Source organism: Microtus ochrogaster, chromosome 4 (genome assembly GCF_000317375.1).
Source record: "Microtus ochrogaster isolate Prairie Vole_2 chromosome 4, MicOch1.0, whole genome shotgun sequence".
Taxonomy (NCBI): domain Eukaryota; kingdom Metazoa; phylum Chordata; class Mammalia; order Rodentia; family Cricetidae; genus Microtus; species Microtus ochrogaster.
In genome coordinates, this window is record NC_022011.1 from 43590397 (window position 1) to 43600208 (window position 9812).

The following is a 9812-nucleotide window of genomic DNA, read 5'->3' on the forward strand; positions in this document are numbered from 1 at the left end:
GGGAGGGGGCTGCGAGGAGAGCCGGGGGGAAAAGCACAGGTGCAGTGGGCGGGGCTGGGGAAAACCCTGTAGGGGCGGGGGGCGGGGCTGAGGATTGTTGGCTGGTCCGGAAGCGGGGCCGCAGGTGAGGAGCTGCGGGAGGGTGAGTGGGTCCCACCCCGGAGAAGGGAAGCTGCCCTCTCCGCCATCCAGGCTTTGGTTTCTCTGAGGGCTCGGAGGCATCCACGGCTGCCTCTCGGAGGGGCGGGCCAGGTCTGCCTGTGTCTTTGCGGAGTGGCACTAGGATCGCAGCTCCCCTGGTTAATAGGCCGGCTGCTTCCCTGTGCCAGGCCAAGCCCTAAGTGCGGCGTGCTATTTTTTTTTTTTTTAAACTCCCCTGTTGCTGTTGAAGGGGCATGGCTGGATTGCGGGGTGGTTGGCGTTCACTGGTTGATCGGTTGTTGGAAAATGTATGCTCTTCTAGGTAGTCATTAGTGCGATGCTCGGAAGGGGTCTGGATTGTTGACTGCCGGCAGCAGATGCTCTTGCAGGTCTTCAGAGAGCTGGTCTCAAAAAGATCGAAAGGATAGCGTGGTGAGGGTGAAGAGGCGGAACTTGAGCCCAAACTCAGCTTTCTGGCTCTGTGACGCCTGGGAGTTATTTTTGCTTTTTTGAGTGTTTAGTTGTTTGCAACATGAGCATCCCGATGCCTAATTGTGACCTTCCAAGAGCCAGAAGGGAATTGCTTGACAAAAGGTGACATGAGGCCTCTTTCTTGAGTGTTTGGAATGAGGTTTGTGGTGAGGCACCCCTCCTCCAAACTAGTGGAGTTTCAGATCATGGTGCTCCCTGAGAGGCCTTGGAGCTGGCTACTGCGGCCCGGGGAACCACTGTCAATGAAAAGTGAAGTGTGTTTAGTTGTTGGCTGACCTTTAGACCCCAGGCTCAGGGAGGGCTCTATGCTGATGGATTAAGCTTATAGTGGAGCCTTATAGAATGCTCCCACTCCCATTCAGCTTGATTCTGCCATGCTCCAGAAGGAAGACTTCAGGATGAAGAGCACCATGGACCTTCATTAGGTGTTTACCGAGACAGAGAGAAGGGAGAGAGACGATATGGCTCCTTGCTTCAGAAGTATCTTTTATCTGCATGTGACCTTTGGGTACCCGGTGTTACCTCACTAGCAGTTGGCCAATCTGACCTGCGGTCCTTTCTGTCTGTGCCATGTGGACAGACACTTCTTGCTGGCTTAAATTTGTCTTCATTTTAGAAGCTTGGGACTTTTGGGGACCAAACACCACAGTGCTGGCCTCCCTTACTACACCTGGTATGGTGATCCAGTGTAATATGGAGATGTCTCAGGGATAGGCTCTTGTTGGGCGAGCACTTGTGTGGCAGGTGCTAGGACTAGAAGGAGCATGAGTGAGTTGTTCCACCCTGTCTTGGCAGAAGCTACACAAGTGTCTCTTAGGGGCTGCCCTTCTCATGTCTGATGTGTCAGAATGAAGCCCCAAGCCTGGTGGCTAACAATAAGAGCACATGCCAGAAAATGAGATGATTCATTTTTCTTTCTTCTTAAAAGTGTTTTTATTATATTTCTTTTGTGTTTGTGCATGTGGAGGTCAGAGGATACCTTGTGGGAGTCTGCCCTCTGCTTCTACCGTGTGGGTCCCAGGTATCAAACTCACGTTCAGGCTTGGTGGTAGGCACCTTTAATTTCGGAGCCATTTCACAGGCCCCATGATTGGCTTTTCAATTTGCTATTGGGGGTGCTAGCATTCAGAACTGAGAAAAAAAGTGCATAATAGAAAACCGTTACCTCTAAAACCAGTGTGGTCTGTCCCCAGCCTCCTCCTTTCCACTCTGGCTTGGTGGACAGGCAGATTGTCTTGGAGCTCCCACTATTCTTCCTGCTGTGTGACCTAGTACCAGCTTTTATCTTCTCAGAGATTTGGGCTTCTTATTTGTAAATATTAAGAAGAAGCCTGAACACCTTGTAAAAGTGTTGTGAAGGATCAGTAAGCTATCCGAAGGTGCTTCAGTGACTTGGCACCAGTCTTGGTACCTTTCTCTTCCTGCCCTGTCCCCTCCTGCCAGCTTCCAACAGCTATTACTAAGAACAGCACGTGACATGCAAGGAGTTGAGGACCAGGTATTCTGAGGCCTCTGCTTCTTACATAACCTTCAACAAGTCTCCTTCCCTTCCCAGACCTGCGCTTTCTTAGCTGAGTGGGAGAATGCTGGACTGTGTGATCCTTGGGAGTGTTAGCTCTGGCTTCTGATGGCAAGCTGAAAATCTTCACACCTTTCAGAAGAGCAGGAAAGCAGAAGCCAGTGACCGTGGTTTAGTTCTTTTAAAAATATCTGTATAGGAGCTGAAGAGGTGCCTCAGTATTTTGGACACTTGGTAATCTTCCAGAGGACCTGAATTCAGTTCCCAGTGCCCACATCAGACAGCTCACAACTGCCTGTTTCGGAAAATAAAACAGAGCAGTATAGCCTCTGTTTGGCAGCTGGTAGGGAGTTACCAAATCTTGAAGGAGCAGATGAAGGATGTTCTCTAGGAAGCTGCTCTGGTTGACTGTCAGCACCGCTTGCAAGTCTGTTGCTGTGCCATTAGCATGGGTTTTGTCTGTTGCACAAGAGTGTCATGGCCAGGTGTAGTGGTGCACATCTTTAATCCCAGCATTCATGAGGCAGAGGCAGATAGATCTCTATGCTTTCAAGGCCAGTCTGGTCTACACAGTGAGTTCCAGGCCCCTCAGGATTACATAGAACTGGTCTCAAAGAAAATAATCTACAAAAGCTATGAAACAGGAAGAGTTAAATTGGGATGAGGATTGGGAGGGCAGGGAAAGGGAATACAGGGAGGGATAAATAAAGTCTTATAGAAACCTACTATAGAAGCTTCCATACATGTGTGTGTATACACATGTATCTATACATATATTACACACACATATATACATAATACACTTATATAAAAAGTTAAGATAGGGTTACCCTGTAACTGCATACCAGTGACCCACTTGATACCTCAGACTAACAAATAAAAGTTCAGTTCCAGGAATTAGTTAACCTCTTTTAGAGTTGTTGGCCAGTGAGATTCCTTAGACCCTCAAACACTATAGGCTATTGCCAGTGCTATTGGTTACTCTTCAAAACTTGATGTTAAGACCCTGTTGCTGAAGATACCACATATTTGGATCATAGAACATGGAGAAACCAAACTGATAGTCATCTGGAAGCTTCATTCCTACTGGCCAGCTTCCATAGTGCTGGTATACCCTTCCAGCTATGCATGCCGTCAGAGGAGAAAAGTAATCTTCAGTCCTACTCAACTAAGAATCCTGTGAACTCAGTGATTTGCCTGGCAAGACATGACCACAGGCGCACTAGTGGCATGAATGTCGTGGTAGATTCCAGTCATTTTCTAACTGGACTTAAGGCTTGCTCCGCAAGATGAAACCAATACCTGGAACTATTATGGGGCCAAGAACTATTATGGTGGCTAGACAGGTCATATGCCCCAGGTAAGAACCTACTAAGTGGGCCGGGCAATGGTGGCACACGCCTTTAATCCCAGCACTCGGGAGGCAGAGGCAGGCGGATCTCTGTGAGTTCGAGACCAGCCTGGTCTACAGAGCGAGTTCCAGGACAGGCTCCAAAGCCACAGAGAAACCCTGTCTCGAAAAACCAAAAAAAAAAAAAAAAAAAAAAAAAAAGAACCTACTAAGTGATTTTGCTAAATAGACAGTATTAAACCAACTCCTAATACTTATTGTTATACCTGGAGAGTAGAACATCGCTCAACTCTCATCAGGGAAGCTGCTGCTTAGAGTAGATGGTAGTTAATGCAAACTCACAACTGGTTAAGATGCAGAAAATCAGAGACAGTGGAGTACTCAACCCTAGGGGGACCCCTGTATCACATCCCTTCTCCTAAGCTCAAGGATCATTAAAGAGGAAGGGGGTGGAAAGACTGAGGAGCCGCAGGTGGTGGGTGACGATGAGAGAGCAGTGTCCTCCAGACACAGCAGGGCAGCTGCACACAGGAACCCAGCATTCGTGCCAGCATGCACAAGACCCATGCAAGTCTAAGCTAGACCAAATTCCAGCATGGAAAGGGGAGGTGGGCATGAAGTTCCACTCCTGTGACCCAGAGAGACTATGTGAACAAAGACTGCATGAGCTCAGTGTGCAGTGAGGCAGGGCCGTAGGAAGGCTTTGCTTTCCTTCATTTTTTACTAGTTCTTTGAGAATTTCTATAATGTGTTTTGATCAACTGCAGAGCAGTTGGCAATTGATAGCTGCTGGAAGAGGTGAGAATCAGTTTTCCTTAAGTGTAGTCGTTTGCCATACGCTAAGGCATTTTCCACACGTCTAAGAATATATGTGCAGCACAAGTTGGACTTGGATGGGTTTAAAACAAAAACAAAGAGGAAACAGAATTGAATGGATAAGGAAGGGGTGGATCTGGTAGGAGTTGGGGTGAAATGATCAAAACACATTATAGAAATTCTCAAAGAACTAGTAAAAAAACGAAGGAAAGCAAAGCCTTCCTACGGCCCTGCCTCACTGCACACTGAGCTCATGCAGTCTTTGTTCACATAGTCTCTCTTGGTCACAGTCATTGCTTTTAAATAGTGTGGTAAAATTTTTATCTCTTAAGAAGTTTAAACAAAAATTACAGGGATTATTTTAAGCAAGTAGGGAGCTCAGCTGGGAGGCGTCTGTCTGAGTTTCTAGTCCTCTCCCTGGAGGCAGCTGCTGTGAGCAGTTTTGTTGTTGTTGTTTATTCTGTTTTTTTCCTATTGTAGCAGTTTATCCAGATTTCCCCCTCCCCACCTTGTGTATTCACTTTCTCATTTGAAAGTGGTTCCAACAGTAGAGAATGTTCCAGCTGGTACATAGAATTCCTCTGATAGTGTAAGCACTGGTTTTTCTCCCCCCCACCCCATGGTGTTTACTCAGCCCTGGTTAGCAGGCATTGTTTAGAAGACTAACAAAAGGTGCCCTCCCCCTTTTTTTTTTCTCTCTAGGAATGAAATGGCTTTGGTCCCAGTGAACAATAGGTTAAAGGGCAGTCCATGTATCTGAATGTGAGACAGCGAACTGAAAGAGAAAGGAAAAGGGATTTGGTTGCTGGCAATTAAGAGTTGATTTTCCATTTAGTCCTTGATTTGAAGTCTAGCCCTGGCACTTACTGACTGTATGATAGTGGCAACTTACTTACTGGTCCCGCATCTTGGTTTCCTTGTCTGTAAGATGGGTGGCGGTGGTCAGATTTATCTTGGGGGTTGTGCAGAGGAGAGAACATCATGCTAGCAGAACATGCGCAGCATAGTTGCAGGCCATGTAGATGCCTGGAACAGGTGGGCTGCTGTGGCTTACAGCCCAAAGCACACTCTAGTTTTTGCCAGTAGATGCTCTCTGGGCAGTTAAGAGTGAGTGTAGAGATACAGTTTGTAGGTATGGTGATTTGAAAGAAAATGGCCCCCAAAGGGAGTGGCACTATTAGATGTGGCCTTATTGAAGTAGGTGAGGCCTTGTTGGAGGATGTGTGTTACTGTGCGGACAGGCTTTGAGGTCTCTTTTGCTCAAGCTTCACTCAGTGTGACGACACTCAGTCTACTCCTGTTGCCCTCTGATCAAGAAGTATAGAGCACCATGTCTGCCTGCATGCTGCCATTGTTCCCTGCCATGGTAATAATGGACTCAACCTCTGAAACTGTAAGCCACCAGCCACCCCAATTAAATGATTTCCTTATTGTGGTCATGGTGTCTTTTCACAGACAGTAGGCATACAGACATGGCGCGCGCGCGCGTGCGCACGCGCGCGCGTGTGTGTGTGTGTGTGTGTGTGTGTGTTACTGGTTCACTGGATGAACCAGACATGGCTTTTTTTAAAAAAAATATTTATTTATTATGTATACAATATTCTGTCTGTATACAGTATTCTCTTTTTCCTGTAGGCCAGAAGAGGGCACCAGACCCCATTACAGATGGTTGTGAACCACCATGTGGTTGCTGGGAATTGGTCCTCCTGTCTGTTCTTATGCCAGTACCAGGCTGTTTTCAGTACTGTAGCTCTGTAGTAGAATTTGAAGTCAGGGATTGTGATGCCTCCAGAAGTTCTTTTATTGTACAGGATTGTTTTGGCTATCCTGGGTGTTTTGCTTTTCCATATGAAGTTGAGTACCGTTCTTTCGAGGTCTTTGAAGAATTTTGCTGGGCATTGTGTTGAATCTGCCACCTACAGATATTTAAAAGCGTTATTCATTTTACTTATGTGTATGCTTGCATGAGTTTTTGTGCACTATGTATGTGGAGGAGCCCATTGAGTATAGAAGAGTGTGTTAGATCCCCTGAATCTGGAGTTACAGATGGTTGTGTATCTTTATGGGGGTGCTAAAAACCAAATTGTGGTTCTCTACAAGAGCAGCAAGTGTTCTTAATTTACTCTTTGGGGGAAGTTTATCTCCGAGTGTCAGAGAAGCTGACACACTTGTGCTTGAGGTACAGAGTCTGCACCGCTGTGAGTGCCTGGCCTCCAGGAAGTGCCTCCACCTCTGTCTTCTCACTTGTGCAGAGCTGTGGTAGTGCCTCCCTCCGTATGGCCCTCATGGGGTTTCCAAGAAATGGCACCAAACAGCACTTGGCAAAGAACTCGCTCAAGAGCAACTCTACATGTGTGCTAGGACGAGGCTCTCTTTTCATCATGGCTACTGCTTTCTGGGATGCCTTTTGGGGGAATCACATGTGAAAGCTATGTGACTCATTGTTCAAGGATTGTGTTGACTCTCAGATGACTGGCAGTGGGGCTGGAACAGCCAGAAAGGTGGGCAGATTTTATTCTGCATTGGCGTGGCAGATGCAGGTCTTGATCTCAGAAAGTGGAGAGTACTAGAGAGAGACGCAGTTACCTTTGGGCTGAAGCTGTCCAGGAAATCCCTGGCCTGGCCCTCCTGCTTCATTGTTGTATCGTCTATATTGTGTCCTTTATATGTAGTATATAACCTCCCCTGTGTGTGTGTTTATGTTTGTGTTGTGTGTGTCTTCCATATGCAAACTGTGCCCATGGAAGATAGAATAGGACAGCAAATCCTCTGGAAATGCAGTTAGAGACAGTTGTTAGCTACCATGTGAGTGCTGGGAACTGAACCCAGGTCCTCTGGAAGAGCAGCCACTTTTAACCACTGAGCCATCTCTCCAGCCCCATATTTAGATATTTTTATTATAAGGTTTGAGTTTAATGTTAAGACAGTTATTTAACAGTTGGAAGGAAATTTAAATGGTTGGCCTTGACAGTCACAAGTTTCTTGAAATGACTTCATTTGGAAAAGAAGGAGCGATAAAGAGCATCTTTAAGTCCACAATTATTGAGTCCAGTCATTCTCACCCACTCTTGTGGAATTTGGTAAGTAGGGCAAGGGAGATCTGTTAGTACAGTTTTGAATTAAATATTTATGGAAAACAATAAATTCAGACGAACTTGTTTTGCTTCTTTGTGCTAATAAAATTTGTTATATAGAATTAGTGACTTTCACTGTTTTAAGACATTTCCTTCATTCTGTCTTCTCTATAGCTTCTCCCTCCCTCCTCCTCCCTCTCTCCCTTACTCTCCTTCCTTCCTTCCTTCCTTGCATCCTTGCATCCTTTCTTTCTCCTCCCCCACTCCCCTCCCTCCCTCTCTCTCTTCTGGTATTTATTTGTCCCAGAGTGGTTTTGAATTCATTATGTGGCCAAGGGTGCCTTTGAATCTCTGATACTCCCACCCCCACTTCCCAAGTGCTAGGATTACAGGTGTGATCATTTCTGGTTTAAGCCTTTCTTTCCTGGCACCATATCTGTGACTCTTCAAGTCCAGTAACATTTGTAGATTGCCCCCTCCTGGTCTTCCACAACGTTGTGGTGTCATGGAATGACACCATGTGACCATTGACAATTTGTGAATCTCCCCTCCGGTAGGTAGAATCCTAGGCTGGGGTAGTCAGAAGGATCTGAGAATGCCATTCCCACTGCCTAAAAACCCTTCTGCGTGTCTAATTCCTTAAAGAAAGAAGACTGAGTCATTAGCCAGGCCTGCAGACAAACTCTTTAAATAAGTGGCTGGGTCCCTGGTGCAGGATCTACAGTGCCAGGGATTGGCTATTTTGCTCATCTGATGGTTAGTTAAATGTATGAAGAATGAACTGATGAAGAAAATGGACTGATTTAAGTCCATAAAACAAGAACGTGTTGGCTCAGAGGTCCCCTCCATCCTGTAATATTGGAGCACTTTACAGCGCTCAGAATATCTCAGTGACAGTTACCTCCACTTCATGTTGATTGGGCAGGGTAGGCAAGGTAGATGTGGTGCACCTAAGACAGTGGGAGCTCAAGAGGGGCTGATTACCCAACGTGTGGCTATGAGAGAGTTGGTTCTTTTGCCTCTGTAGGTGCCTCTTTTCACACCCCAGAGACCCTAAAGTATGATCTGATACTCACCTGGTGGAGTCACGGGTGAGGTGAGGAAATGGAGCTGCATTGGATAAAAACACCTATTATAGTTTTGCTTGATTTTTATGTATTTTAAATTTCCTCTCATTGGATTTAGGGAGTTAAGTTCAAATTGAAGTGTTAGGACTTTGTAGTAAATAGCGAGATCATGATCACGGTGTGTGCTTGTTGCCTGATGACCAGAGTTAGGATTCAGGTTCTGTGTTAGAAAGGGTTTCAATTAGAAGTTATTTGCTGATTGGTGTGTGGCCTCCTTACTGACTTGCTAGTTGTTGTTTTTTTTTTTATGTAACTTATCTTGGGCACCTTTGTACTTAGCACCCCACACCTTTGTGCTTATTGGGTGGAGTGTCAGTCTGGAGGTTCATGCTTCTGCCCTTCCCAGATGAGGGCAGAGACTTTACTGCTCGGTGGCCCTGGTTTCTCAGCCATGTGAGCACACCCATTGGCTGCAACAATCTTGCAGCAGTTGCTAACTGTTGTACATGACAGCTAATAAACCATGTCAGCAATTAAGGGTTCATCTCAGATGACAACCTCTGTAGCAGGGTGTTTGGTTGAGTCGTCATTGTGAGTACAAGGAGCAGGACTAAGCCCTGAGTGTGAGGCTCTGCTGTCTCTCTGGTGATGGTGGCTGACAAAGAAGAAAATGTCTCTGTTCTTCAACTTCCATCATGAGTCTGGGCTGGCAGTTGTGGGGGAGTTTCTTAGGCTTGGGAAGGTCTTGGAACCCAGTTTTATTAGCATACCCAGTGGTGCTCCTGGAATAGGGAGGAACAGCCTGAATTTTGGAAAAAATCACCAGTGTGGAGCCAGAATTTGCCTTGAGGAGTTCCCTGGTGTATGTACATCCTTCCTAAGCAGGGAAGCCCAGGACTGAGGAGCGTGAAGGAGCTGGAAGTGTCAGACCACACCTGCAGCCGAAGGTAGAGGGAAGCCTTGCTCCTCGTTCTTCCTGTCCTGCCCATCTGTCTATCTCTCTGTCTACTTGTGCAGTCCATGTTGCGGCTAGGGAGTTGACACTGTGCTGGCTGTGGAGCAGTAGGAACCAGCCCTGTCCCCTCTGTCTTGTACAAATATTAGGTGACTAAGCACAGAGCAGTAATAAATCAGCAGCCCAGTGTGGTGACATTTTGTCTGTCATCCAACACTTAAGAATTGGAGGCATAGATGAAAGGAGACAGACAGAGACCCACATTGGAGCACCGGACAGAAATCTCAAGGTCCAAATCAGGTCCAGAAGGAGAGGGAGCACAAGCAAGGAACTCAGGACCGCGAGGGGTACACCCACACACTGAGACAATGGGGATGTTCTATCGGGAACTCACCAA

The 9812-nt window shown here is 46.5% G+C and overlaps 1 protein-coding gene across 8 annotated transcripts in view; it reads left to right on the forward strand.

Moving 5' to 3' along the window:
* The window catches only part of Ralgps1 (Ral GEF with PH domain and SH3 binding motif 1), a 232807-nt gene that overhangs the window by 643 nt on the left and 222352 nt on the right, over positions 1 to 9812 (forward strand). Inside the window, exon 1 of one of the 8 annotated variants that reach the window (XM_026778127.1) lies at positions 7205 to 7399. The exons of the other annotated variants lie outside the window; for them this stretch is intronic. The gene's annotated coding sequence lies outside the window, so the exon portion shown is untranslated. Of the gene's footprint in view, positions 1 to 7204; positions 7400 to 9812 lie in introns of those variants that run through there. 8 annotated transcript variants of the gene reach the window in all.